Source organism: Schistocerca gregaria, chromosome 9 (genome assembly GCF_023897955.1).
Source record: "Schistocerca gregaria isolate iqSchGreg1 chromosome 9, iqSchGreg1.2, whole genome shotgun sequence".
Taxonomy (NCBI): domain Eukaryota; kingdom Metazoa; phylum Arthropoda; class Insecta; order Orthoptera; family Acrididae; genus Schistocerca; species Schistocerca gregaria.
In genome coordinates, this window is record NC_064928.1 from 100432916 (window position 1) to 100450764 (window position 17849).

Genomic DNA, 17849 nt, shown 5'->3' on the forward strand with positions numbered 1-17849 from the left:
TTGGAGTCCCACAGGCACAGGTGGGGCTGCTTCTTCAGGGGCGAGAGGTCGTCGATCTTGCCGGTCCGCGGAAGAGGTTGCTATTGTGGAGAGTTTGCGGGCGCGGGCGCAACCGATGGGGGCGCCCCATCATCAGCACCGTCCACCCCAGTCCCTTCGATCTCCACGTCGTCTGCCCAGGAGACTGATACTGCGGTAGGGTACCGACTGTGTACATCATCCATGTGGAGAGGAGACGTAGTTTTCGGCTCAGCATATAGACTTTCTTCAACGTCGACTTGTGGGGGCGACGGCGCCAGAAAGGAGGGGTGATCGTTGCCAGTGGTCGCCTGTGGCGGGTCGTTCGCATCAGACTTTTGGACATCATAGAGCGGTTTGTCGTCCATCTTCGGTTCTGCATCTCTGGCATCCATCCGTAGAATGGATTCATCAGGGGGTGTACAGCTACGTTTCTTTCTCTTTCGTGTCGACCCTTGTTTTCGAACAGGTCGTTCCGAGTCTGATTGCGGTTGGCTTTCGTCTGACTCCGGACCAGTCTGAAGGAAAGCAGAAGTAGGTACCACTCCCGGATCAACGTCCATCTCAGCAGCATTTTCAGTCACAGTGCTGCGATGATGCGGCGTCTGTGGCACCTCAGAAGGAATCTCCGTAGCGGTTGCATCTGCCTGATCAGACGACGTCAACAGAGCAGGAAGACCCTGTGTAGAGGTGCTACCTTCGTGGGCAACCTTGGCATATGTGACAGGGATCTGAGTGATCACCGCTGGGGACGCTTCCTCGCCGACCGGCGTCTGGATCAGGCGGATCTGACGTGGCCTTCTTGTCCACAGCCCGCACATGTACGGGGTTGGGCGTCATACATGACAATGGCTCGCACACCGCCAATTGTCGGGTATGATGGTTCATGTTTTTTCAGTTCAATTTTGACCATTAAGGACATGGTAGGTCGTGAAGGTTTGCCATTTATCCTCTACGTAACCGATGACGTTACCGTATGGTTGTAACGCAGAGACAACTACGTCCTTCGGCACTTCAAATGGTAGTTCAAACACCCTAATCGTGCGTGGACCGTACTCTGCGAGTTCAAGTGTTACTGCCCCGACGTGACCATCAGAGTATTTGAACTTAAGTCCGTTGGTATGGCGGCGAATAACATCTTCACACACCTCGGTGTTTGTCATTTTAATATGAACGGCACTACTCGTGATCGAAAAATGGATTCCGATAACGTGGTTAGGATCCAAACGAACTTCTTCACGTAGGAACGTTTCAACTTCATGTGCACGAGGTCGCGCATGTTCAGCTGGGAAGGAAACTTTAAGGGTCGCACGGCGGTAAGCGCTCGACATGTTGCTCGCGGTGGACGGACACAAGCCTTAAAGCTACGACGCGGAAGTAAACAAACCTGCAGCGGAGCACGGGGCCGTCCGCACGCTGCCTCGGCTGAGAGCCGACTGGGCAACTGAGCTGCCCAGGCACGACTCACGCCCCGTCCTCACAGCTTCACTTCTGCCAGTACCTCTTATGTCCATCTGTACCACTTATCTCCACTATCGTCATGTTGCATATCATTTTTTATTTCTTTATTTCTTTTATTTTTTTCCACCCTAATAGGCAGAAAAAGACATAGATAAAGATTGAGAATGTGACGTTGCGTAAATGACACGGTTACAGTATTGTACAAGAGGACGATTACTGCACTTGTAAATGCTATGAATGAGATTTTTATTACTTGATTCATGTGGATTAAAGTGTTCAATGTATTGTCTTTCAATATTCATGACAAATGAAATGTTTGAAGTGGTTTTCGTAAGTATACTATCATGTGATCGTTAGGCGCCAATTTGTGTTATCTTGATGTTGTTCTACAACGTGGAACGTTGTGTCGTTGGGTACCAGATGATGGCTTACGGCCGAAACTGGTAGTTCTAATAAAATCCAGATAATACAATTCAGTGGCATGGGTTTTTTGAAACATACATCGACTGCTGAAGATTGCCTGAAAAAAAACTGTGACAATGGGGTGTGTTACACTCCACCCCTCTTTCTTTTGTTAATTACTCAGTTCCTTTTAAGCCGCGCGGGATTAGCCGAGCGGTGTGGGGCGCTGAAGTCATAGACTGTACTGCTGGTCCCGGCGGAGGTTCGAGTCCTCCCTCGGGCATGGGTGTGTGTGTTTGTCCCTAGGATACTTTAGGTTAAGTAGTTTGTTAGCTTAGGAACTGATGACCTTAGCAGTTAAGTCCCATAAGATTTCACACACATTTGAACATTTGAGTTCCTTTTAACTTCGGCAAATGCTTGTCAGCGCGTAAATTACGTTGGCAGTACTGCCCTAAGCAGACAATATGTTTTTCAAGTAATGGAAATGTAACACCACAGCGGTAATTTCGAAATATTTCTTACTTAGACGACTAGTTTCAACGCTATATTCGAGTCATCTTCATGCCGTAGTTATAGAAAAACAAGTTACATAGTTACAAGACCTGCTTCTTATAACTTAACTGATATAAAAATAAGATCCCACTACTGCTTTAACATCGGAAAAGGAACAAAACACAACCAAAGTACTCTGTGAGTATAGACATCAACTCGGGAAAAGGTTTTATATATGAGTATATGAAGATAAAAGTACACAGTAGAAGAACTTATCGTAGTAATCATACGTCTGGTTATAAGCTTATGTGGTAAAGATGTAAGATGAAAGACGTAAGATTATGGGCTTACTTTAAAACTATCACAGTATAAAACAACCTAGCGCCACACAGTTGTAAATTTGGAAAAGGACGAATCATGAAGCATGATCCAACTGAAAAAGCGGGTACGTAAAAGGCTGCAGAAGTGATGTACGGTATGCAAAATGGCAGCAAAGAACCTAGGTCAGCCGCAAGCAGTGTATAAAAAATGTCTTTTCTTGTACTGACTTACACACTCACAGGGTAGTTTGAGTTTGATTCCTTTTTACGATGTTAAAGCAGTTGTGGTATCTTATCTTTACATCAACTAAGTTATTAGGCGTAGGTGCTGTAACTATATAAGATGTTTTTTTGATAAACAAAACCTGAAGATGACGCAAATTTAACGTTGAAAAAAGTTGTCGGAGAAAAAATACGTACTGCTCCATTTCCGTTACTTATGTTGTCAGCCGCTGTCCCACAGCCACAATATGCACTTTCATAAAATATGTTTTCCTGTGAGCTCTGCTCTGTATGCAGAGCAATACTGATCGACAGTTGGTGTGGACTTCGTAGCACCCCAGTGTTGTGTCTTGCGACCAGGCAGGATGACCTGTGAAAGAAGCAGGCGGAATGCAAAGAAGATGCAACTCCTACCACCGGCAACTGTGGCAGAAAAACAAAAGAATACGCGCACTGGATGCCTCACAACCAAGTGTGATAAGTGTGGAGTACAGATATGCTACGCGTCCATCGAGTGAGAAACCAAACTAAGAAATCATCTGACTAGCTGCTGCAAATATCTGTAACATCTCATCTTTGTCAGTAAATTTAACATCTTTGGTGGATAATGGGATGTCTCATTCTCGCTATAATGCAATAAAACTGATATCGATCTTAGTTTCAGTCTTGCATATTCAAGAAATTTTTATGTGCTTTATATATCAGTCCATGCTTAAATTAATACCAACGCCAAAGATTTATTTTATCGTAACATGATAAAGCATTAAAAGTTCAGTAACCTACAGTTCAGGGAAAAAACATATTCATGTTATTTTACACTGAAGCGCTAAACAAACTGGTATAGGCATGTGTATTCAAATACAGATATATGTAAACAGACAGAATAAGGTCAGCAGCGCCTATAAAAGACAACAAAGGTCTGGCGCTGTTGTTAGATCGGTTTTTGCTACTACAATCCAGGTTATCAAGATCTAAATGAGTCTGAACGTGGTGTTATAGTCGGCGCACGAGCGATGGGAGACAGCACTCCGAGGTAGCGAAGGAGTGGGGTGTTTCCCCTACGACCATTTCATGAGAGTATCGCTAATAAATGGTGGGCTCCATGCGGTTCCCAAGTTGTGCAGCGACCGTAAACCATGTTGTTGTTGTGGTCTTCAGTTCAGAGCCTGGTTTGATGCAGCTCTCCATGCTAGTCTATCCTGTGCAAGCTTCTTCATCTCCCAGTACCTACTGCAACCTACATCCTTCTGAATCTGCTTAGTGTATTCATCTCTTGGTCTCCCTCTACGATTTTTACCCTCCACGCTGCCCTCCAGTACTAAATTGGTGATCCCTTGATGCCTCAGAACATGTCCTACAAACCGATCCCTTCTTCTAGTCAAGTTGTGCCACAAATTTCTCTTCTCCCCAATTCTGTTCAATACCTCCTCATTAGTTATGTGATCTACTCATCTAATCTTCAGCATTCTTCTGTAGCACCACATTTCGAAAGCTTCTATTCTCTTCTTGTCTAAACTATTTATCGTCAACGTTTCACTTCCATAGATGGCTACATTCCATACAAATACTTTCAAAAACGACTTCCTGACACATCTATACTCGATGTTAACAAGTTTCTCTTCTTCAGAAACGCTTTCCTATCTATTGCCAATCTACATTTTATATCCTCTCTACTTCAACCATCATGCTCCCCAAATAGCAAAATTCCTTTACTTCTTTAAGTGTCTCATTTCCTAATGTAATTCCCGCAGCATCACCCGATTTAATTCGAATACATTCCATTATCCTCGTTTTGCCTTTGTTGATGTTCATCTTATATCCTCCTTTCAAGACACTATCCATTCCATTCAACTGCTCTTCCAAGTCTTTTGCTGTCTCTGACAGAATTACAATGTCATCGGCGAACCTCATAGTTTTTATTTCTTCTCCCTGGATTTTAATACCTACTCCGAATTTTTCTTTTGTTTCCTTTACTGCTTGTTCAATATACAGATTGAATAGCATCGGGGATAGGCTACAACTCTGTCTCACTCCCTTCCCAACCACTGCTTCCCTTTCATGCGCCTCGACTCTTATAACTGCCATCTGGTTTCTGTACAAATTGTAAATAGCCTTTCGCTCCCTGAATTTTACCCCTGCAACCTTCAGAATATGAAAGGGAGTATTCCAATCAACATTGTCAAAAGCTTTCTCTAAGTCTACAAATGCTAGAAACGTACGTTCGCCTTTCCTTAATCTATTCTATCAACATTGTCAAAAGCTTTCTCTAAGTCTACAAATGCTAGAAACGTAGGATCGCCTTTCCTTAATCTATTCTCTAAGATAAGTCGTAGGGTCAGTATAGCCATACGTGTCCCAACATTTCTACGGAATCCAAACTGATCTTCCCTGAGGTCGGCTTCTACCAGTTTTTCCATTCGTGTGTGAAGAATTCGTGTAAGTATTTTGCAGTCGTGATTTATTAAAATGATAGTTCGGTAATTTTCACGTCTGTCAGCATCTGCTCTGTTTGGGATTGGAATTATTAAATTCTTCTTGAAGTCTGAGGGTATTTCGCCTGTCTCACACATCTTGTTCACCAGATGGTAGAGGTTTGTCAGTGCTGGGTCTCCCAAGGCTATCAGTAGTTCTAATGGTTGTTGTCTACTCCCGGGGCCTTGTTTCGACTCAGGTCTTTCAGTGCTCTGTGAAACTCTTCACGCAGTATCATATCTCCCATATGTTCTTCTACCTCCTCTTCCATTTCCTTCTTTGTTTAGAACTGATTTTCCATCTGAGCTCTTGATATTCATGTAAGTGGTTATTTTTTCCTGTAGACGGTATCTATCTTACCCCTAGTGATACAAGCTTCTACATTCTTTCATTTGTCCTCTAGCCAACTCTGCTTAGCCTTTTTGCACTTCCTGTCGATCTCATTTTTGAGACGTTTGTATACGTTTTTGCCTGCTTCATTTACTGCATTTTTGTATTTTTTCGTTTCATCAATTAAATTCAATATATCTTCTGTTACCCATTGATTTCTATTAGCCCTGGTATTTTTACCTACTTGATCCTCTGCTGCTTTCACTATTTCATCTCTCAAAGCTACCCATTCTTCTTCTACTGTATTTCTTTCCCCCATTCTCGTCAATCGTTCCGTAATGCTCTCCCTGAGACTCTCTACAACTTCTGGTTCTTTCAATTTATCTAGGTCCCATCTATTTAAATTCTCACCTTTTTGCAGTTTCTTCAGTTTTAATCTAAGTTAGGAACCAATAGAGTCCACATCTATCTGACACCTTCCAGTATCTCCAGGCTTCTTCCATGTACATAACCTGCTTTTATGATTCTTGAACCAAATGTTAGCTATGATTAAGTTATGCTCTGTGCAAAATTCTACCATGCGGCTTCCTCTTTCATTCCTTAACCCCATTCCATATTCACCTACTACGTTTCCTTCTCTTCCTTTTCCTACTATCGAATTCCAGTCATCCACGACTATTAAATTTTCGTCTCGTTTCACTATTGAATAATTTCTTTTATCTCTTCATACATTTCATCAATCTCGTCTTCAGCTGCGGAGATATTTGGCATATAAACGTGTTCTACTGTGGTAGGCATGGCTTCGTATCTATCTTGGCCACAATAATGCGTTCACTATGCTGTTTGTAGTAGCGTACCCGCATTCCTACTTTTGAAGTCTCTTAGCACTCCATAAAATGAAGTTTTAGGCATTCGAAAATACTGAAAAAACTTCTCATCTTGTCTCAGATCGACATAAATACTGCAGTATAAAAGAATATTTTCTCCAGCCGATCTGGTAGCAGTGGATGTTAGTGTAATGAACGTTTTGTCTTCATTCTCCTCTTCCTCCTCTGGCTTATAAGTAGTAACAAAAGTTACTCCTCGCTCGAGTCCATTTGACAAATGAATCAGTTGGCAATACTTGCGGTGTTGGTCACCGGTGATCCAGGAGTGTTAACCACAATCCCCGGTGATCGTCACTGGTGACCGTCACCAATGTCCCAGTGTGAAACGGGCCTAACAGTGCGTTGGCCGGTCTTTGGAATGCAATACAACAGCTGTTCTGCGTCTCATTGACTCGACAAGCACTTGGTTGGTTTGAGGAGGTGTGTAGTACTAGATGCCGTCGTGATATTCCTGTAAAATACGGGCCGGTGTTTTGTGACCGCACAGCTTGTGCCCGATAATGTCCCATACGAGGGTGTTTTTTCGAAAACAGCCCACGTTACATCTGCACATAGTTTCATTTGAGCGATATACACTTGGTTTAGCGACCGACCAGCTTTTTTCTCTCACCGGAAAAACAAATTCTGTCAAACTCTGCCAGCCGGAGTTGCCGTGCGGTTCTAGGCGCTACAGTCTAGAGCCGGTGTCGCAGATTCGAATCATGCCTCGGGCGTGGATGTGTGTCATGTCCTTACGTTAGTTAGGTTTAATTAGTTCCAAGTTCTAGGCTACTGATGACCTCAGAAGTTAAGTCGCTTAGTGCTCAGAGCCATTTGAACCATTTTGTCAACCTTGCAAAATACTCATTGACTGCAACTGTCACTGCACTTGTTAGACAGATTAGACAGATTATTGAGTATTGTTCATCTATCTAAGGTCCATACCATGTATGACTGATAGAGAAGATCTACAGAAGAGCTGCACATTTCGTCACGGGATCGTTTAGTGGGCACGAGAGTGCTACGGAGATACTCAACAAATTCCACTGGCAGTAGTTACAAGAGAGGCGTTGTGCATTACGCAGTGATTTACTATTGACGTTTAGTGGACACGAGAGTGTTACGGAGATACTCAACAAATTCCACTGGCAGTAGTTACAAGAGAGGCGTTGTGCATTACGCAGATATTTACTATTGACATTGCAAGTGAGGACTTTCTGGGAAGAGTCGGACAACATATTACTTCCCCCAAGAAGCGTCTATTTTAACGACCAAGATGAGAAAATTGAAGAAATTGGAGCCAATACAGGGGGTTAGCGACAATCATTCGTCCCACGCGCTGTTAGCGAGTGGAACAGGGTAGGGGAGATCAATTACAAGCACAAAAACTGCCGTCCCCAACATAACATTAGGTGGCTTACAGAGTAAGATGTAGATGCAGATGTAGATCACTTGATGAAAATTTCTGCCCAGTAAGCCAAAGTTTGAGAAAAGGTAGAATTCAGCCGGGGCTAATTCTGGTGAACAGGGTGGTGATGAGCCAGTTCACAGCCCAGTTCATACATTTTATCCATTGTTGTCGTTTGTGTAGTATTGTGCTTGATCCTGGTGAAAGAGCACTTTTTGTCTCTCAAACTTAGCCTTTTTTTCAGCTGACGCAACTTCTAAATGAAGGGCTCATTTCAATAGTGGCACAAGACCATTTTTGTTCATTTTGAGATACAGAGTCCTAAAGTTAAATGAGCGCTGAAAAATCTGCAATTGAGATACCACAAATATTCAAGCATATGGCTTCTTGCTAGAGATAAACCTTTCTTTCTATTCGGTTCAAATGGCTCTGAGCACTATGGGACTTAACGTCTGAGGTCATCAGTCCCCTAGACCGTAGAACTACTTAAACCTAACTAACCTAAGGACATCACACACATCCACAGCCACCGTAGCGGTCGCGCGACGGTAGCGCCTAGAACCGCTCGGCCACCTCGGCCGGCTCTTTCTATTTGTTTGGATCATTAATTTCAGAAGTATTATAGGCAGAAAAGTGGAGGTAATTCAGCTGTACCACTACTGAAATAAAATAAATTGAACATTGTACATAAACCTGTTAATGCGTCATTTCCGTTACTGTTAGGGCAATGTTTACGTTTCGATTTCGCCCATCACACGTGTCACTGTAAGCAACTACCTGTTTTTGAAAACTGACACACTTTGCAATATTTTTCAATAAACAGGTACCGCTCTCCTGTGAATCCCTTTATCGAAATTTTTCATCCTAAAAATACATACGGATTTTGCCGCCAGTTAAATTGTGGCATCCAAAATTATAAACGTACATATTTGTTTTCTAGTACGACATCGACGTTGTCAGTTTAGGAACAGCAAGTGCTTTTTCCAGGTCAGAGGTGAACACGAACATCTGGGAATCTATCTCTTTACTAGTTGCCGTGTCTGTAGCCATTGCTGTTCTTGCAGCTTCAGCCCTCATAAGGTGAAGCCCCGTTTCAGTCTGTTTCTTTCTTCTTCTGTAATGGTAGCAGCGTCCATTTCAAAACCCAATTTCTCACAAAAAGAGCATGTGTCTGTACGTGGTGGTCGAAATGACAGGTTGAAGTCTTTGTCAAACATTTTTCGATACATTTTATGCATTTATCTTTGTACAAATCGTACATTTTGGCCACACACAGCTGAGTATTTAAAAACCTTTTGTCTGGATTATACTTCCTTGCATAATGGCTCTCGGAAACTGGAAAGATTTTGATGTGTTTCTTTAAATCATTAATCAGACCTTTTCGCAGAGAGAATTTGTGCCGATGTTTGCCCTATCCATAAAGGAGAGCTGTACCTTCTTCCTTGCTTTGTAAGGTGTCAGGCAAATCCAACACCTTCCATGAAAACCCTGACATGATAAGAAAATCCAGTAGTATGTCACATAGCTCCGAACAAATCGTGACATTAAATTAACCAAAGTAACGAGTAACGAGTGAGCAAATGGAATACCACAGACTAACACAAGAATGCCTAAATGCATGTCATACATTCCCACCGTGAGACCGACGCAGTTCCGAAGGGAGAAACGAGAACAGAAGCTGAGAGCAGAACCGTGTTAAGCTAGAAGGCCCTACGATAAGGGACGGACTGGACACCCACGTCGCCAGCTAACCACTAGGGCCACACAACCCGCACGTTTTAGCGTGAGACTGTTTCGCGCCTCTGTTACGTCAAGGACCACCCCCCAGCCCATGTTAAAAGCTAGAGCCCTCCAGAAAAACAGTATAGATCTTACGATAACTCAAAAAGGGCCACTACCACCTGCAAGTTTTAGCGTGAGACTTTTTCGCGTCTCTGTTACATTAGGACCACCCTCAGCCCATGTTAAAAGATAGAGCCCTCCAGAAGAACAGTATAGATCTTACGTTAACGCTAAAAGGACCACACCAGCTGCAATGTTTTAGTGTGAGACTTTTTCGCGTCTCTGTTACATTGCAAACTTTAAAAACATTGCCCCACCACGAAAAGTATAACGTTTCCCATTGGACAGACAGAATTTTTGTAGGCGGAGCTTTAGTTTAACATTGAGACCATGATTGGTCAGATGAAAACACAGCCAGATAGTTTTTTTAAACCAACTTCGGTAAATTGTAGTAAGGAGAAGGGAGAGTTAGTTCCGAGACCGCGAGCTGGATAGCTGCTGCGCCAGCCGCCGCCCCCCTGACTAACACCGACAAGGTAATGAAGGCAGGCGATGCCGCATTTTTGAGCGCATAATGCTTCACTCAGAACTGCAGAAGTCTCATCTGTTACACCTCTTTTTTGAATAATACTAGTGTCGATCTTCAATTAAAGCTCATGGTGTTCACATTTGCTACTTGAAGTAAAAATCTGAAACGCGATAATTTCTCTGTTATATAATTATTGAGGAGCCACATCAGCCACTGTAATTTACGACAAGTAAGATAAGTTATTAAAGATAATTGAGGGTCACTGTAGACCATTTTGATAGTTTTCTCTTTTGTGAAACTTAACTTAAACCTAGATTATAGATGTGATATGGCATAGGTCATCCTTCGATCCATTGTAGAACTTGAAAACCCATTCAGGGAATATTCGTTCACATTTTTGTTGAACGCAGTTGGTTTTTACGATCCTGTATTAAAACACTTCCTTTTATCAATAGTGCAATTTATAAACAATGTTTTGTGAGTAGAATAAAATTTCCTGTGGTAAACTTAACTGCTTTTTCGACGTTATTTTACCAGCTAACTAAAAATAGGAAAGCCTTGAACCCCTTCCACTAAATTTAGTTAGTGTTAAGATTCTTTTACAGGGAATGCAGTGGAGCTGACGGTGAGATCATTTAGTATTTGGTTATATCATCGATAGTCTCACTGAACTCTTCTGAATTCTACATGTCATGTGTGGTCTGGCGTCTCGTTGCCAGCACAGGTCCCAGGTTCAAACTAGTCAATTCCCTAAAAAACACGCTCAGAGCGTCGTTGCGCGAAAGTGGTAGGGAGACACGATATAGAACAAACAGACACCACCATGAATGTTTAGAGCTATTTGTTAAAAGCCTAGAGAGTCGTCCATTATAAATGTCAAAAGTATTGAAGAAAAACTTCTTGCACACTATCGCACAGTCCGTTCACATGTAATCGATATTCATAAATACAGGTTTTCTGAGAACCAGAGCCATCTCTCGGTAGTCGTCAGTTAACTGAATGATACGTGCACAAGCCATTCAGATTAACTATTTTGGCGATTAATATTACCCGTAGCCCAGAAATTGTCAAACAACGTCGTCCTGTCACCCTCTGAAATTTCATTGAAACATTTAGGTGCACACCTGCAGTCAACATTGCGAAATGTTTTTGGAGACATTATTTTACCAGTTGCTGTGACGTATAACTCTTCAGTGTTCCTTTTTTTTTTTTTCTTTCGAATATGCTTTTCATATTTGTCCGTTTTGTTTGCACCATTCTTGCTTCCAGGACGCTTCCTTTTTGTCTGCATATTTCCGGCTGTACCGTTCGCACAGGTATCAGTTACATTGTCTCCTGTTTCGTCATTTTTTGCACTTTCATTTCCAAGTTTCATCGTCACCAGTACTGGTATCTAGATAGAAACCAACACAAGTTGTGATTTATACAGCAACAGATGATTGAAAACCTATGTATATGAGAAATACATTAAGATGGATACCCTAATTTTCCATTGTTATTGTCAACATAACCTTCATTCTCACATATCCCTTTTTGGAACAAAATGTCTATAACGCTGAGAGAAAAATAAGTAAATTCTTTTTACCTGCAATCGTTTGAAACTCTGGATCATCAATTACATCATAGTCACTTGGTAACACTCCTGAATCCATCATCTTCTGAAGAATTAGCAATACGCTGCAATGTACAAAAGCACGCGGACTTACACCACTAATGAAATAAGTTACTGCTTGCTTTTTCTAATGCGTCAGCATTGAGGTGCACTCTGTTGGCAGCAGGACGAAGCAGGGGCTGTCCCACTATGCAAATATATTAAAAATGACTTGAGTCAGTACGTACATCAGGATAATTACATTTTTTTAAGTGGACCTGTACCACTATTGAAGTAATCCCTTCAAATGATCCGAAGCATAATAGCGGCCGGCCGCGGTGGTCTAGCGGTTCTAGGCGCTCAGTACGGAACCGCGCGACTGCTACGGTCGCAGGTTCGAATCCTGCCTCAGGCATGGATAAGTGTTATGTCCTTAGGTTAGTTAGATTTAAGTAGTTCTAAGTTCTAGGGGACTGGTGACCACAGATGTTAAGTTCCATAGTGCTCAGAGCCATTTGAACCATTTTTTTTTTTTTTTTGCATAATAGCGTCCGTTATGGTCCTGCCTTTTTCCAAGTAATGTACGAGGATTATTCCTTGGGAAACCCAAAAAAACAGAGGCCATCACCTTACTAGCTGACAAAATGCCTTCTTCAGTGCACTTTCATTAGCTTTTCTCCATTGATTTGACAGCCGTTTTGACTCCGGTGTATCATGACGGGTCCTTGTTTCATCAACAGTCACGAACCGACACAAAAGGTCTTGAGGATTGCGATTAAAGATCGCTGATATTGTGTTGAAATGTTGTGCCGGATACGCTTTTCGGTCGACTGTAAGCAATCACGACATCCACCTCACACACGGCTTCTTCATAGCTCATTCTCTGCGCAGGATACTATGCACTCTCCCAGCTGACATACCTGCAATCTCAGCAGTCTCGTGAATTTGTATTCGGCAGTACTGCACTTCCATATCATGGATTTTGTCAGTTGTTTCGTTTGTTGTGACCCGAACTGTACAAGGCAGCGCGCTTTTTCTTCGGTGATCGTCTGACCACGTTCAAACTCGTTAGTGCAAAAATAAATGGTCTTCAATGATGTTGCAGAGTTCGCGTACACTTCATAGAATACTATTTTGATCTGTGCGGCAGGACTAAACTCAGCTTTCTCCATTTTCAGTCGAAATCGACACACTGACCAATTCAGACTGCTCTCAACAATGAATTGTACATTACATATTGTTGAAATGCTTTTCACGATCCTTGGAATAGTCGATCTTACTAAACACAGAAGCGCAACAATAAAATTCCATTCTTTTATGGAAATTTACCAGATTTATCAAACCACTCTCGCACGTGTTTCCGTCGGGCTCAGATACGGCGAATTTTGTGGCCAGCATCAACGTGCGTTCACTATCTTGTTCCTCAAACCACAGAATGACGATTATAGCCTTATGGAACGATAAGTTACCCTGCTCAATTGTGGCATCGCTGTCGAGAAAGACTTCAGTCATGAAAGCAAACAGCTGAACTGCAATTATGTTCGCATAGCCCACGGCCGTCATGGTGGGTTCGATTGTTATAACAGGTCCCATGCCAGACCATGAGAATGTCCCCCGTAGCTCAAAACTACCCATGTTGGCCAGCACGAATGACGCGGGTGGACTTTGCGTGTAGTCGTTCGCTTGGATGACATGTCCATCGACATGGTGCAAAAAGAAACTTCATTCATCAGACGGGCTACATGATTCCAACGATGCACGTGCCGAACTCGGTAAAGCCGTATTCATGGCAATCGAATTTCTAAAATGATAGGCGGATATGACCACAAACGGCTATTCATTTTGGTGTCAACAATGTGTGATGCACATTGTATGACACGAGCTATACACCATCAGACTTTCGGAAAAACATCAACCAAACAATTCCCAAAGTAGCAAGATTATCGCACAGTCAGCTTAACAGTTCGCGCAGCCAAGTTGCTGCCAAGAATAATATACAGAAGAATGGAGAAAAAAATTGAGGATACGCTAGATGACAAGTTTGGCCTCATCGCACAGTCAGCTTAACAGTTCGTGCAGCCAAGTTGCTGCCAAGAAGAGTATACAGAAGAATAGTGAAGAAAATTGAGAATACACCAGTTGATCAGTTTGGTCTTAGGAAAGACAAAGGCACAAGAGAGGCACTTCTGATGTTGCCGTTGATACTGGAAGCAAGACTAGTTCATGCGATTTATCGACCTGGAAAAGCCATTCGACAACCCAAAATGGTGCAAGATGTTCAAAATTATGAGAAAAATAGGGGACGCTACAGGGAAACTAATACACAGTTTGTACGAGAAGCAAAATGGAATAAAAAGAGTGGACGACCAAGTACTAGGATTAAGTAGCCTTTCACCCCTACTGTTCAATCTATACATCGAAGAACCTACGATGCAAATAAGAGAAATATTGAGGAATGGAACAAGCATTCAGATTAGATTAGATTAGATTAGTTTTTCCTTCCATAGATCCGTGTTGAGGAGATCCTCGTGGATGTGGAACATGTCACCTTTTTTTATTTTTTATTTTTTTATGCTGAAATAACAATACTAATAGTATAAATATATACAACACATCATTTGTTTCTATTAAAAAATTCGTCAGTGGAGTAGAAGGAGTTGGCCACTAGTAAGTCTTTCAGGCTGCTTTTAAACTGATCTTTATTTGTAACTAAATTTTTTATGTTTGCTGGCAAATCATTGAAGATGAGTGTTCCTGAGTACTGGACCCCTTTTTGAACTAAAGTAAGTGCTTTTAAGTCCTTGTGCCGATCATTTTTGTTCCTGGTATCGTATGTATGAACTGAGCTGTTAGTTGGAAAAAAGAGATATATTATTTAGGACAAATTTCATTAAGGAGTAAATATACTGAGAGGCTGTAGTTAGTATACCCAGTTCTTTGAAGAGGTTTCTACAAGACGTCCGTGAGTTTACTCCACAAATAATACGTATTACACGTTTTTGGACTCTGAGAACGTTTGTTTGACTTGAAGAGTTACACCAAAATATTATACCATATGACATTATGGAATAAAAGTAGACAAAGTATGCAAGCTTTTTCACTTTTATGTCGCCTATGTCTGCTAACACTCGAATTGCAAATTCAGATTTGTTAAGGCGTTTCTGCAGTTCTGTGGTGTGCTCCACCCAACTGAATTTATTATCAAGTTGTAATCCCAGGAATTTAAGACCGTCAACCTCTTCTATCTGCTCTTCTTCATACTTTATGCATATGCTGGGTGGAAACCTCTTACAGGTTCTGAATTGCATGTAGTGAGTCTTTTCGAAGTTTAATGTCAGTGAGTTGGCTTTAAACCATTTATTAATATCCATGAAAATATCATTAGCAGGTCTTTCTAGAACTAAACTCGACACACTATTCATTGCAATACTTGTGTCATCTGCAAACAAAACGAACTCTGCTTCTGGCAGTGTAACTGATGAGAGATCATTAATGTACACAAGAAAAAGCAAGTTGACAGGATATCAATGATACGATTCGCTGGTGACATTGCTGTCCTGAGTGAAAGTGAAGAAGAATTACGAGATCTGCTGAATGGAATGTGCAGTCTAATGGGTACAGAGTATGGGGCAGTAAAATAACCAATGACGGACGGAGCAAGGATGACATTGCTGTCCTGAGTGGAAGTCAACAAGAATTACGAGATTTGTTGAATGGAATGTGCAGTCTAATGGGTACAGAGTATGGATTGAGAGTGAATCGAAGAAGGACGAAAGTAATGAGAAGTAGCAGAAATGAGAACAGCGAGAAACCTAACATCAGGATTGATGGGCACGACGTAGATGAAGTTAAGGAATTCTGCTACCTAGGCAGTAAAATAACCAGTGACGGACGGAGCAAGGAGGACATCCATGGAAAGCAAACTAGCACTGGTGAAAAGGGCATTCCTGGCCAACAGATGGGTTGGCTCTGAGCACTATGGGACTTAACTTCTAAGGTCATCAGTCCCCTATAACCTACAACTACTTAAACCTAACTAACCGAAGGACATCACACACTTCGATGCCCGAGGCAGGATTCGAACCTGCGACCGTAGCGGTCGCTCCGCTCCAGAATGTAGCGCCTAGAACCGCACGGCCGCTCCGGCCGGCTGTCCAAGAGAAGTCTACTAGTGTCAAACATGGGCCTTAGTTTGATGAAGAAGTTTCTGAGAACATACATCTGGAGTACAGCATTGTATGGTAGTGAAACATGGGCTGTGGGAAAACCGGAACAGAAGAGAATCGAAGCATTTGAGATTCGGTGCTACAGACGAATGTTGAAAATTAGGTGGACTGATAAGGTAAGGAATGAGGAGGTTCTGTGCAGAATCGGATAGGAAAAGAATACGTGGAAATGACTGACAAGGAGAAAGGGCAGAATGATAGGACATCTTTTAGGAATGGCTCTGAGCACTATGGGACTTATCATCTGAGGTCATCAGTCCCCTAGAACTTAGAACTACTTAAACCTAACTAACCTAAGGACATCACACACATCCATGCCCGAGGCAGGATTCGAACCTGCGACCGCAGCGGTCACGCGGTTCCAAACTGTAGCGCTTAGAACCGCACGGCCACACCGGCCGGCTTTTAGGAATGACTTCCATGGTAATCGAAGGAGCTGCAGAGGGCAATAACTGTAGAGGAAGACAGAGATTGGATACATCCAGAAAATAATTGAGGATGCAGGTTGCAAGTGCTACTCTGACATGAGGAGACTGCTGGCACAGGAGAGTTTTCTACTTATACACATTACAAATCACGAAAATAGGTAAAGTAATAAATCAGAACGCCAATTATGCATATCCATAGTAACAGCAACAACACCATGAAGAATATAAAACACAGACATAACACCACCATAAATCATAACAAAATTATTACAAAAAAATTAAAAATGTAAAATAAAAATCTCAAATAAAACTAGAACAAACTCTAGGAAAAAAACATAACTAGATCCAAACCTAAAAAAAAAATGATGAGAAGCATTTGCATTTCACACATCACTTATTTATAATGGTAACTACATAGTTACGCTACGTTCATGCGATGATGACAGACGCCTCGCTCAACCACTCACCGTGCTTTTGTTCACCACCAGATCTCCGTAGAGTTTCCGCTAGCGTCTAAGAATACCTGCGATGTTCTGGTTTTTCCACCAAAACAAACGCAATGACAGCTCTTTGCTTGGAACGGATCTCTGCTACAGACGCCATTTTGGGGGCCATGTATAGTGACGCCACCTATAGGAACATCATGAAACTATAGGCACTGACTTGTTGCTGTGATTTACCCTAGTTTTTACAAAGCCCATTAATACTGCTTTTAAACGAAACTTTCCCCATCGTATCTGGTCAGGTACACGCTGCAAGGTAATAACAACCTTCTATCACGAACAGCAAAGATCTGACACCTGACCCACATTACCAAGGTAAACCTCCATATATAATTTCGGAAGAACTCTTCTGAAACGGAAAAAAATTCACTAACATTCCGCACTTCTGAAAGAACTGTTTAGTCCTTTATCTATAGGATGACATTTCTCAGCCACTTAAAATCCTTACAATGCTAGTGTTCCTCTAACACAATGCCGGTCATCTACGAGTCCACTAACTTGAGCACAAGTCCTACCTTTTCTGACTCCATCTAACCTTTTCTTCAAACATATACACTACTGGCCATTAAAATTGCTACACCAAGAAGAAATGCAGATGATAAACGGCTATTCATTGGAGAAATAAATTATACTAAAACTTAGATGTGATTACATTTTCACGCAGTTTGGGTGCACAGATCCTGAGAAATCAGAACCCAGAACAAACACCTCTGGCCATAAGAACGGCCTTGATAAGCCTGGGCATTGAGTCAAGCACAGCTTGGATGGCGTGTACAGGTACATCTGCCCATGTAGC